Genomic DNA, 14,453 nt, shown 5'->3' on the forward strand with positions numbered 1-14,453 from the left:
TTATGTATGTCCGTCCGTCCGTCTGTCTGTCCATATGAAATTTTAAACAAAATACAGGTCGCATTTATGATTAGAATTGGATGAAATTTGGCACAGCTCATTTATTTGGCCCAAGGACCAACCCTATTTAAATTGGGAAAAATCGGTTCAGATTTAGATATAGTTCAAATATATATTTTCGTCCGATTTAAGGTAAATGGTGCACCAAAGTCCCTGTATATCTCTCGATTTGCACGAAATTTGGCACAGTGTACTGAATTAAGTCTAGAATGATGTGTGCTAAGTTTCGTGAAAATCGGTTCAGATTTATATATAGCTCCCATATATATTTTCGTCCAATTTAAGTCCCTATGTATCACTCGATTTGCACGAAATTTGGCACAGCGTACTGAATTAAGTCTAGAATGATATGTGCTAAGTTTCGTAAAAATCGATAAAGATTTAGATATAGCTCCCTTATATATTTTCGTCCGATTTAAGGTAAATGGTGTACCAAAGTCCTTATATATCTTTCGATATGCACGAAATTTGGCATAGCGTACTGAATTAGGCCTGGAATAATGTCTGCTAAGTTTCGTGAAAATCGGTTCAGATTAAGATATAGCCCCCAAATATATATTTTCGTCCGATTTAAGGTAAATGGTGCACCAAAGTCCCTAAATATCTTTCGATTTCCACGAAATTTGGCACAGCACACTGAATTGAGTCTATAATGTTGTGCGATAAGTTTCGTGAAAACCGGTTCAGATTTAGATATAGCTCCCGTATATATTTTCGTCCGACTTAATGTAAATACTACACCAAAGTCCCTAAATATCTTTCGATTTACATAAAATTCGGCATAGCGTACTGAATTAAGCCTGGAATAATGTCTGCTAAGTTTTGTGAAAATCGGTTCAGATTTAGATTTCGCTCCCAAATATAAATTTTCGTCCGATTTAAGGTAAATGGTGTACCAAGGTCCCTAAATGTCGTTGGATTTGCACGAAATTTGGTGTGTGATAAGTTTCGTGGAAATCGGTTCAGATTTCGATATAGCTTCGATATATATTTTCGTCCGATTTTAGGTAATTGGTGCACCAAAGTCCCTATATACCTTCGTTTTGCGCGAAATTTGGCATAGCGTACTGACTTAAGTCTAGAATGATGTGTGCTATGTTTCATGAAAATCGGTTCAGATTTAGCTCCCATATGTTTTTTCGTCCGATTTAAGGTAAATGGTGCACCAAAGTCCCTAAATATCTTTCGAGATGCACGAAATTTGACATATCGTACTAATTTGTTTCTAGAATGATGTGTGATAAGTTTCGTGAAAATCGGTTCAGATTTAGATATAGCCCCCATGTATATTTTCGTTCGATTTTACATAAATGGGTTTGTTGAAATTGGTGCAGATGCAGCCAAAGCTTCCATATGTATTTCGAACGGGTGTCTGATTGAAATTGAAATTTTTAACAGTGCGGCGTACCGAATAGCGTGTATAAATTTTCCTATAAATCGTTTTCCATAAATTTGTCCCATGGTACGCAGACGATTCCAAAATTTGCCCGAATGAAATTAAATTTATCATAGGTTGCAGAAAGACATGAGCATGTTCCTTCGTGGGAACATTGTATCCTTACAATTGTAAGTATACATATGTACAATATACCCAATGTGGTGAAGTGTATCATATAGTCGGCCCAGTCCGACTATACTAGTTTCCTTACTTGTAGTTACAAGGCGTGGATTTCAATGGTCCTTACAAGGCGCGAATTTAAGAAATATTTTTTCAATGGTCCTTACAAGATAAATGTACTATATACATATGTACAATATACCCAAAGTGGTGAAGGGTATCATATAGTCGCCCCAGTCCGACTGCACTACTTTCCTACTGCTAGTTACAAGGCGTGAATTTAATAAATATTTTTTCAATGGTCCTTACAAGACGTGGATTTTTTAAAAATATGTTTCCAGTGTCCTTACAAGGCGTGGATTTAAAAACCAAATATTTTTTCAATTGTCCTTACAAGATGTGGTTTGAAAAAAAAATAGTTTTTCAAAGGTCCAAAAAATGTGTGAAAAAAATATTTTTTCAAGGTCTCTCCTTAAGACCTGAAGTTTTTAAAAACTAATATTTTTTCAAGGGTCCTGCAAAGAAATAAATTTTTTTAACATACTTTCAAAAGGGTCCAACACAGTGGGAGAATGAACTCTTCCTGTTTGTGTTAAAACCCACACACTAACACATTGCCATACTCATATAAAAACTAATAACCATAATATAACATCCCCCCACTCTTAAAACCGGTTTTTGTAAGTTTTAATTAAATTCCAGCCAAGAATTTAAGAAATTTAAATAATGACTCCCTCCATGGTTTTTTTTTGCCAAATGACGTCACAAGCATTTCACAGGCATCTCAGGCCATTTATAATGTGTCGAAATAAATTTGTGTGTATGTATGCGCCCAAAGACCAATAACCGTTCTAAATTTAATATCAAAAGGGGGTGGGGGATTGAAGAAAAAAATCAATTTCTCTTTTTTTATTTTAAAGCTTTATAAAAGCCTGTCATTAGGCCTTAATTGGAGCACAGAAAAAAAGTACAACAACAACAACAACAGCAAACATTCACAGTGTTAATGGTCGTAATAATTATGAAATATGGTTGGTAGGAGGAGGAAAATGGGTGGTTAGGCCTTCAACGTGTTGTTGCTTTGCCAGGAAGTTATTTCATTTCATTTTAGAGCGGGGAGTGGGTAGAGAATAAAAATAGATAATTAATAAATGCGGATGTTTTTTGTAATTCAGTTAGGCCTTTTAATTTTAGCAACAAAAAAAAAGAAGAAGAAGAATGCTAAGTAAAAATTTTGGCTTAGAAGAAGGGGAAATGTGTGGTAAATTAAATACGCAGAGAGGTAGTGGAAGTGGTGCGGGAAGCTTGTATCAATTTTGAAATCCATGGCCCGCAAATGGGCTTTATAATTTGGAAAAATTGGGCCAGGAGGTACACAGAGGCTACAGCAAAATGTATGGCTCATAGATAGCCCCTCAGCATCCAATGGCCATAGAAGACCACAGATTTGTTATAAAAAATGCAGGGTCCATAGTTGGCCTCACACAATTTTTTATAGAAAATCCATGGATCGCAATTGATCTTTCAAAAACGTGTGGTAAATTAAATAGGCAGAGAGGTAGTGGAAGTGGTGCGGGAAGCTTGTTTCAATTTTGAATTCCATGGCCCGCAAATGGACTTTATAATTTGGATAAATTGGGCCAGGAGGTACACAGAGGCTACAGCAAAATGTATGGGTCATAGATAGCCCCTCAGCATCCAATGGCCATAGAAGGCCACAGATTTTTTTTTATAAAAAATGCAGGGTCCATAGTTGGCCTCACACAATTTTTTATAGAAAATCCATGGATCGCAATTGATCTTTCAAAAACGTGTGGTAAATTAAATAGGCAGAGAGGTAGTGGAAGTGGTGCGGGAAGCTTGTTTCAATTTTGAATTCCATGGCCCGCAAATGGACTTTATAATTTGGATAAATTGGGCCAGGAGGTACACAGAGGCTACATCAAAATGTATGGCTATGGCCAATGGCCATAGAAGGCCACAGATTTTTTTTATAAAAAATGCAGGGTCCATAGTTGGCCTCACACAATTTTCTATAGAAAATCCATGGACCGCAATTGATCTTTCTAATATTCTATTGAAGATTCATGATCCTTCATCTACGGATCATGAATCTCCAATAAAATATTTCAAAGATGAATTTGCGGTCCATGGATTTTCTATAGAAAATAGTTGGTCTATGGACTCTACATTTTTTATAAAAAAAATCTGTGGCCTTCTATGGCCATTGGATGCTGAGGGGCTATCTAGAAGCCATTAGTTTTTCTGTAGCCTACGTGTACCTCCTGGCTTAATTTATACAAATTATAAAACCCATTTGCGAATCATAGATTTTGTATAGAAAATTTTGTGATGCCCTATATGGTCCGCATGGATTTTCAATATAAAATTTGCTGCGGGGCTATCTATAAGCCATCAGTTTTTCTGTAGCCTCTATGTACCTCCTGGCCCAATTTATCGAAATTATAAAGCCCATTTGAGGGTCATGGATTTCATATAGAAAATTTTGTAATGCCCTCTATGGTCCGCATGGATTTTCAATATAAAATTGCAAGAAACTTCTATGTCCCTTGTATATTGAGGAGCCATCTATGATGATTTTTACCCCCTGGCTGAATATATCCAACCACCCACCACAAAGTAACATTAATAGTTGACGTAGCTACCAACCAAAATTTGACATTTAAATTTCACTCTCTCCTACTTTGTATGCAAGTGTCAGATCAGGATAAACGACAACATCAAAAATTCCCAGACTACAATGTTTATAAAAATAGCTGCTATAACAACAGCAGCAACAAAGTGCCAGTTAAAAATACCAAATATCTCAGCACATTGAGATAATAATAAAGTTGCAAGAATAATGCAACAACAACAAAAATGGAGAACTGAAGTAAAATGTCACGATAAAAATAAATATTTACGCACACACATCTGCTACCATTTGAAGCGAACGAAAGAAACATAAAAAGGAATAAAGTGTTTGAAAGGGGGGGAAAAGCTTTTGCGTCACCGCCAGCCACCCTGCCAAAGAAATGCCACAAAAGGTCAATTCCACCAGGAAATATTTTGTTGTAGACAATGATTGCACCCGAAAGATGTTGGAATGGCAAATAAGAAAAAAACTATTTATGGAATTTTTAATAATAATTTCGGGATAAGAAAAGTATGATTTTTCTAAACCTAAAGGAAATTTTAAATTATTTTCAAAAAACCAATAAGGAATTTAATAAAGTCGGACTGGGCCGACTATATGATAACCTTCACCACTTGGGTATATTGTACATATGTATCCCTACAATTGCATGTCAATGTTCTCTCGAAGGAACCTACTCATGTCTTTCTGCAACCTATGATAAATTTAATTTCATTCGGGCAGGTTTAGAGTCCTCTGCGTAACATGGGACAAATTTATGGAAAATGATTTATTGCAAGGATTTATTGATACACGATATACGGTACGCCACACTGTTAACAATTTAATCTCAATCAGACACCCGTTCGATATACATATGGAAGCTATGACTGAATCTGTACCAATTTCAACCAAACCCAATAACGTCAATTTGATACGTTGTGCATTGGACAAACATTAGAAGTTTGGTGCACCATTTATGTAAAATCGGACGAAAATATATATGGGAGATATATTTACATCTGAACCGATTTTCACGAAAATTAGTACATCTCATTCTAGCCGCCATGACAAATTTCGTGCAAATCGAATGATTTTCAGAGATTTTGATGCACCAATTACCTAAAATCGGATGAAAATATATCTAGGAGCTATATCTAAATCTGAGCCGATTTTCACGAAACTTAGCACACTTTATTCTAGGCTTAATTTGGCAGAGAGTACCAAATTTCGTGCAAATCGAAATATATTTAGGCACTTTAGTGCACCATTTTACAGTAAATCGGACGAAAATATATATGGGAGCTATATCTAAATCTGAACCGATTTCCACGAAACTTAGCACACATCATTCCAGGCTTTATTGAATACGCTGTGCCAAATTTCGTGCAAATCCAAGGATATTTAGGGTCTTTGGTGCACCATTTACCTTAAATCGGACGAAGATACATACGGGAGCTATATCCAAATCTGAACCGATTTTCACAAAACATAGTACACTTCATTCTAGGCTTAATTCAGTACGATGTGTCAAATTTCGTGCAAATCGAAATATATTTAGGGACTTTAGTGCCGCATTTACCTTAAATCGGACGAAACTATATATGTGAGCTATATCTAAATCTGAATCGATTTTCACGAAACTTAACTCACATCGTTCAAGACTTAATTCAGTACGTTGTGCCAAATTTCGTGCAAATCGAAGAATATATAGGGACTTTGATGCACCATTTACCTTAAATCGGACGAAGATATATACGGGAGCTATATCTAAATCTGAACCGATTTTCACGAAACTTCGCACACATCATTCCAGACTTAATTGAGTACGCTATGCCAAATTTCGTGCAAATCGAAAGATATATAGGGCCTTTGTTGCCAGAATTACTTTAAATCGGATTAAAATATATATGGGAGCTATATCTAAATCTGAACCGATTTTTACGAAACTTACAATACTTCATTCTAGGATTAATTCCGTACGCTATGCCGAATTTCGTGCAAATCGAGAGGTAAATATATATGAAGATATAAGCTACCGATTTTCAGGAAACTTAACACACATCATTCTAGTCTCAATTCAGTACACTGTGCAAAATTTCATGTAAATCGAAGAATATATAGGGACTTTGATGCTCCATATACCTGAAATCGGATGAAAATATGGGAGCTATATCTAAATCGGAACCGATTTTCACGAAACTTAGCACACATCATTCTGAACTCAATTCAGTACGCTATGCCAAATTTCGTGCAAATCGAAAGATATATACAGATCTTGGTACACCATTTACATTAAATCGGACGAAAATATATACGGGAGCTATATCTAAATCTGAACCGATTTCCACGAAACTTAATACACACCATTCTAGACTCAATTCAGTACGCTGTGCCAAATTTCGTGCAAATCGAAGAATATATACGGACTTTGATGCACCATTTACAGTAAATCGGACGAAAATATATATGGGAGCTATATTTAAATCTGAACCGTTTTTCACGAAACTTAGCACACATCTTTCTGTACTCAATTCAGTACGTTATGCCAAATTTCGGGCAAATCGAGAGGTATTTAGGGACTTTGGTGCACCATTTACTTTAAATCGGACAAAAATATATATGGGAGCTATATCTAAATCTGAACCGATTTTTCCCAATTTCAATAGGGGTTGTCCTTGGGCCTAATATATTCTCAAAAGAAACCATGGGTCTATCTCGTTTCCTTTTGCCTTTTACAAATATATGCACAAAGACATAATACCCTGTACGACAGTGTGGTGAAGGGTATAAATATGCCTGTTTCTGACCCTTGAAAAATAATTTTAAAGACCCCTGAAAAAAATATTTCGGTGGATTTTCTATGTGCCTGTAGTGGATTTTTCGTCTCTTACTTCCTACCCTCTCATAAGATTGACTTTGAAGCTATTTATTTTTTTTCCTGCACTGCCAGTATCAATACAACGATGCCAATGAGTTTTTAATATATTTACCTTTCTGGTTTTGTGATGTTTACCCCGTACAATACATTATTGACATACATATGTATGAATTTCGTTTATTGTTTATTTAACATATTCACATCTTGATTGAATTCATTCATTGTGCAAAAGATACAAAAATTAATTAATAATTTTTGTTTGACTTTTCATCTCTTCTCTCGATATCCGATGGCAAATATTTATTAACTGTTTACTTCCGCATTATTATATACCTCAAGGCGAATTTACATGTTGATCTGATATGAGTCAGAGATATTGAAAGGAGACAAGGGTTTGGAAATTTAATTAAATTTTCAACATTGTCTTCAGCAAAACCAATTTTTTAATTATTTAAATAAAATTTATTCGGAAATAAATAATAAAGAAATAAAAAATAATGAATACAAATTTAATGAATTAGCCCCTAAAAGTAGGCACTATTTTTTGTGGCGCCTAAAATTATGCTTTAAATATTCACTATTATATTTTCCGAAACTAAAAATAAATTATATTTGGGGCTCCAAGAAATATTATTCGGTAGAAAATCTGTCGTACATATGAGGCCCCTAAAAATTTTCTAAATAAAACTCGCGTGGGGCATAAATGACCCTAACATTTTTCTAGAGAAAATCCGTACCATTTTTCTACCAAAAATTTACCTTTATTTTGTTAGCCATTCGGCAACACTAAACTGACATTAAATCAAATTTCAGTTTTCAATAAAAAGATATTTTTTTTGCCTCTGCCTTACAAGTTTCTAACAAATGCGAATTTTCAGTTTTCAAAGAGCAAACGAGCCCCCACCGAATACGAATCTACGAAAAAAAGTGCGGAGTGAAAAATGTTAACAAGCTCCATTATGACACGGTTCCCTTAATAGAACCATAACACTTAAATGTAATTTAATTAAATGTTTTCCTTCCATTGTAGGCCAACTTCCTGGCATAGTGGCTGCGAACAGCCAGCCAGCCTGTCAGGCAAGGAGGCATTTGATCTGGGCACATGCCATATACATACAGAGAGAAGGCTATTGTACTTGGAGTGCTTTAGTCATAGTTAGGTTTTTGGCTCACTCTCTCCCTTTCGGCTCTGCGCTCTGTGGGTGTGTTAGTTTGTGTGTATCAATAAAGGAAATGTTCGACAGCATTTTCTATTTACAGCTCAGCCTAATTTTAGACTATAAAAAATGGTATGAGGTTGGCGGAAGAGTGGGTAATCACGATGATGGTGATGGTGATGATAATAAATATATATTGATAATAATTACATTCCGAATAATAGGTATAAAGATGGGTGGGTGAAAATATAATAAAGTAACAAAAAGTGGTGTATACTTTTAGGCGTAAATTAAGAAATTTCATAAATACCAATAAAAACCAAAAAAAAACCTTTCAAGGAGTTCACAGCAGTGGTGGATTTTTTAAAAATATTTTTTTATAAGTCAAAAAAAGTCAATGATTTTTTAAAAATATTTTCTCAGGGTCATGTATAGGCGTATTTTTTTTTTAAATATTTTTAAGGTCCACAATGAGGCATATTTTTTAAGAGCCACAAGGAAGAGTGGATTTTTTAATAAATCTTTTATAAACATATTTTTTCAAGTATATCTACGAACTAGATATTTACCCGCCTGCTCTAAACTGTGAATATATAATATCTCCATCACCTTACCCTCCTTTTTTATTTTCATCATATTCCGTCCATTTCTAACATAATTTTCAATTTTGCAATACATTTGTCCCCCTTAGGGTTTCGATGAATATTCACAAATGTTAACAACACATTTGCATGTATATACAAGAAATAAATCTCATCTGGTTTCCCCAACTCTTCTGGTTTTTACCACCCCTTCAGAAAGTTACACTGGCAATCATTGTATTGTCATAAACACATATTCGAATTTTTAAATACTGCTGTGATTTTCATGTTCACAAGGATAATACAATATCGACAAGGAAATATCGACATATGTTTGTTGCTTGTAAATATGGTGACAATTGATTTTTAAATAATAAATAATGTTATTATGTAAAATACGGGCGGAAGGACACTACAAAGGGTAGGAGAAGGGGGAATTGAATACATTTTGAATATGTGATTTGTTAGACTATCTTGTGGGTGTGGGTGAAATTATTTCCAAGAATGAAATGAATGCCCAAAATTGCAAATTACTTAAACCAAATTAGATCCATTTATAAAGGAGTGATGCATACTTTCAGGCGATCACTTATTAGTAATTTAAATTATTAATGATTGTAGGGGAATAGATGGACACGATTCTTTGATAAAAGATTATATCAATCTTCAGTAGTTGATTTGTGTGATGCATAATTTTAGGCTTAAAGAACCCAAAATATAAGTATTATTTAAACTACCCACAGTTTTGATATTGGTGGCTCTTGAAAAGCTCACAAAGTATTGAAAATTTGTTAAAAAAAATCAACGACCATAAATTAATTTAATATGTATATATATATATATATATAATATAAAACCATTAAGGAAAGCAGTAAAGTCGGACTGGGCCGACTATATGATAAACTTCACCACTTTGGTTTTTGCATATGTCTCCTAACAGACTCCTCCCTCTCGAAAGAACATTAACATGAAATTGAACGAACTTGAATATTGTAATCTGTATGCATTTCTGGAAACTATGCTAAATTTCATTTCATTCGGGCAAGTTTAGAGTGGTTTGCGTACTCTTCAAAATTTTATCTCAATCAGACACCCGTTTGAAATATATCTGCTTTGCACAATTTTCAATAAAACGTAATAACGTCATTCTAGTCTCAATTCAATACGTTGTGCATTTACCTAAAATCCAACGAAAATAATATATGGGAGCTATATCTAAATCTGCACCTACTTCAACGAAACTTGTCAGAGATTAGTTTATATTATTATTTATATTCTAGACCCAATTCAGTACTCTATGCCAAATTTTCGTGCAAATCGAAAAATATATATAGGGACTTTGGTGCAACATTTACCTTAAATCGGACGAAACTATATATGGGAGCTATATCTAAATCTGAACAGCTTTTCTCGAAACTTGGCACACATCATTCATGAACTAATTCAGTATTCTATGCAAAATCTTGTGCAAATCGAAAGATATATAGGGACTTTGGTGCACCATTTACTGAAAATCGGACAAACCTATATAGGAGAGCTATATCGAAATCTGCACCGATTTTCTCCAATTTCAATAGGGTTCGTCCTTGGGCCAAATAAGTGAACTGTCCCAAATTTCTTCCAAATCTGATCACAAATGCGACCTGTACTTTATTAACAAAAATACATGGACAGTCGGACATGCGTAAATCGACTCAGCAAGTGATTCTATGCATATTCTCAAATGGAACCATGAGTCTATCTCGTCTCATTTTACCTGTTACAAACATATGCACAAAGACATAATACCCTGTACCACAGTGTGGTGAAGGGTATAAAAACCCCCGCTTGTTAAGAACCATTGAAAACTATTTTTAAACCAATGAGCGGAGCTTTAAAGTCGGACGGGGCCGACAATACGATACCCTACACAACTACCACGGAACTCTAACTTTCTGCGGATGTTTATTCCGAGCGTGGGCCATATTTCCAACCTTCTAATAGTCTTAGAAAAAATATTTTTAAAAAACCAAGACTCTGATATTCCGCTAGAAAAAATTATTTTATAAATCAACGCTACTGATAGTCCTAATCCTGATATTTGCACCCTCTTGCCCGATTGGAGGTCAACAGCACCTCTTCCATACACTGACAGCCCTTCTAATTACTTGTCCTGCTTCCCTTCACCGTGAGTTGTGTTATGATGTTCGGCTTATAATTGTGGCCTATAGATCGACTCGAAAAAAAAACACAAAAAAATATAATTTTCGGTCCACTTCATCCCAAAATTATTACCACCGAAAATTATAGGCGTTGTCCTTGACCACAATTTGAATCTCATGGAAAATTTCAAAGCAATCTGCGCTAAATTTCCGCCCTCTAGTGTGGTAATGGGTTACTAAACAATATCTCAGTACGTAAGCACCTGTAAATAGTTATGTGTAACTCCCACATCTGAGTACAAACGAACCACTCCTCTTGGATATACAATCAACTTCTCGGGTCTATGTCCTTCAGGAGTAAATAAATACACCATAGGACACATTTTTTCTAATTTTTCACACAAAAGTCAGCGTTCATTTGACCTGCTAAATATTTGCCGATCTTTATCAAAACAGGCATGGTTATTCTTTGACCCAATCCCCTCCTCCATGCATGTTCGAGCCATAATTGTGGCCTCTGAAGCGACCAGGAAAACGGGGCCTTCATTGGCCAGAACCCACCCTACAAGCAAAATTTCGTGAAGATGGGTCAATAACTGTGGCATGAATCGTGTTTACAAATTATAATGAACAGGCGGACGGACGGACACACACGTCTAGATCGACTCAGCTAGTCGAGATATGACGATCGGTATACATATAGGTGGGTCTAGGACCAATATTTCGCGGCGTTACAAACTCTTGGGGCTGCACAAAGCTATAATATCTTGACAACATAGTGGTGTAGGGTACAAAAATCCAAGTCTATTCTAAGTTCCTCACTATTTTCCTAAATGTTGCTTAAAGAAAAAAAAACGACTAAAATTAAAAACGTGCTTTGGTTTAACCGAAAAAAATTGCAGAAAAAAAACAACTAACCAACCACAACTATATTCATATAATAAATTACTTTGGACTTTTGGCTACCACCACCAGCCAACAAAGTAATTGTTTGTGAAAGTTTTGTAATAGAGAGGAGCTTCCTCCTCTATACAACACACACACACACACACACACAACAAAACTAAAAACCCCCAACTAAGTTGTAGGGTTTATTTTCACTTTATATTTTTCTGTGGCTTTAGTTTATTTTCAGTGGCGACTCTCGCCACCCTAAAACTAGGCAAAATATTTACTCAAATAAAATAGCGAACAGCTAGCTTTATGTGTGTGTTTGCATGTATATATGTGTGTGGTTGCAACTGCAATTACACCGTTACATTTTAAAAAGTTACAAATGCCAACGGCATTTAGCTGGCTTTCTTCCACTCTGGTTTTTTTATTCACCACTTGTTGTTGTAGCTGTTTTGTCCACCACTCATTTAAGACAATGTTTAGAGAGGCTCAAGGATATAATTTAGAAAAATAAACTTTAACAACTATGTGAGTGAGTGTGTGTGTGTGTGTGAGTTCGGTTGCATTCTACCTCAACTATATAAACTATGATATACGTAAACTGTGTTGGTACACTGTTGTGTGTGTGTGTGGTGTACACTTTTGTGACGTATTTTTTATGATAATTTTTTGTTGCTGTTTTTTTGTTTCTTGTTCTTGTTGTGTGCCTTAAATGACACTCAGTTTATATGTCATTGCTTAATGTGTTGTAGTCGTTGTTTTTTTGGTGGCCAGCTAGCTGGCGTCTCGTTGTCATCGTCATAATCACGGTTGGTGGCACTTTTTTTGCTGTCTTATCCTTTCTTTGTGTGTGTGTGTTTCAGTTACAAAAATCCTTGTTCCACAAACGTTTCCGTAACTTCCATTGTGTGTGTCTGTGTGTTTTTGCCACTTTTTGTCACCGCATTTTCTTTGTATGTTTCTTAGACCTAAGGGAATTTTTTAAAAACTTTCTGTCTTGTGAAAATTTAATATTCAAATATGAGGTTCGAAAAGAAATAATTAAGTAAATTTTGACCCTATATAGGACATGGATTTAAAAAATTGTTTTTACAAGGCTGAGGTATAGGCGTGGATTTTTGAAAAAAAAAATGTTTTTTCAAGGTCTCAACATAGGCGTGGATTTTTTAAAGATTGTTTTTCAAGGTCTCCACAAGGCGTGGATTTTTTAAAGATTGTTTTTCAAGGTCTCCACAAGGCGTGGATTTTTTAAAGATTGTTTTTCAAGGTCTCCACAAGGCGTGGATTTTTTAAAGATTGTTTTTCAAGGTCTCCACAAGGCGTGGATTTTTTAAAGATTGTTTTTCAAGGTCTCCACAAGGCGTGGATTTTTTAAAGATTGTTTTTCAAGGTCTCCACAAAGCGTGGATTTTTTAAAGATTGTTTTTCAAGGTCTCCACAAGGCGTGGATTTTTTAAAGATTGTTTTCCAAGGTCTCCACAAGGCGTGGATTTTTTAAAGATTGTTTTTCAAGGTCTCCACAAGGCGTGGATTTTTTAAAGATTGTTTTTCAAGGTCTCCACAAGGCGTGGATTTTTTAAAGATTGTTTTTCAAGGTCTCCACAAGGCGTGGATTTTTTAAAGATTGTTTTTCAAGGTCTCCACAAGGCGTGGATTTTTTAAAAATTGTTTTTCAAGGTCTCCACAAGGCGTGGATTTTTTAAAGATTGTTTTTCAAGGTCTCCACAAGGCGTGGATTTTTTAAAGATTGTTTTTCAAGGTCTCCACAAGGCGTGGATTTTTTAAAGATTGTTTTTCAAGGTCTCCACAAGGCGTGGATTTTTTAAAGATTGTTTTTCAAGGTCTCCACAAGGCGTGGATTTTTTAAAGATTGTTTTTCAAGGTCTCTTTTTTTACAATAACTTTTTAAAAAGTCTCCAAAAGGTGTGGATTTTTAAAAGAACTTTTTAAAGAGTCTCCAAAAGGAATGGAATTAAAAAAAATATTTGCCCGATTGAGACAAAATTTTGCAAATAGTACTGAATTAGGTCCCGACTGATACCTGCGAAGTTTTGTTAAAATCGGTTCAGATTTGGATATAGCTCTCATATATAGTTTCGTCCGATTTTTTGTGAATGATGCACCAAACTCCCAATATTCGTCCGATTGGGACAAAATTTTGCACAGAGTACTGAATTAGGTCCAGATTGATGTCTGCGAAGTTTTGTTAAAATCGGTTCAGATTTAAATATAGCTCTTCCGATTCAGACAAAATTTTGCAAAGCGTATGCAATTGAGGAAATAATGATGTGTGATAAGGTTTGTGGAAATCGGTTCAGATTTTGATGTAGGTTTTATATTCGTTCGATTTTATGTAAATGGTGCACCGAAGGGCCAATGTTTGTTCGATTTACACGAAATCTGGCAGATGGTATTAAATTGGATATAGAGTGATAATAAAAAACAAATGGTATAACACAACGGTTGCTCAATTGGGCCCATGTCTTTGTATATAGCTCCCATACATAATTTTACTCGATTTCATACAAATGGTACACCATAGAATC

The 14,453-nt window shown here is 35.1% G+C and overlaps 1 protein-coding gene across 1 annotated transcript in view; it reads right to left on the bottom strand.

Moving 5' to 3' along the window:
• The window catches only part of LOC133332581 (cAMP-specific 3',5'-cyclic phosphodiesterase), a 208,247-nt gene that overhangs the window by 123,681 nt on the left and 70,113 nt on the right, over positions 1-14,453 (bottom strand). The window lies entirely within an intron of this gene.

This window comes from Musca vetustissima, unplaced genomic scaffold (genome assembly GCF_032173495.1).
Source record: "Musca vetustissima isolate MV318-11 ecotype Yass unplaced genomic scaffold, APGP_CSIRO_Mvet_v1 utg539, whole genome shotgun sequence".
NCBI lineage: Eukaryota > Metazoa > Arthropoda > Insecta > Diptera > Muscidae > Musca > Musca vetustissima.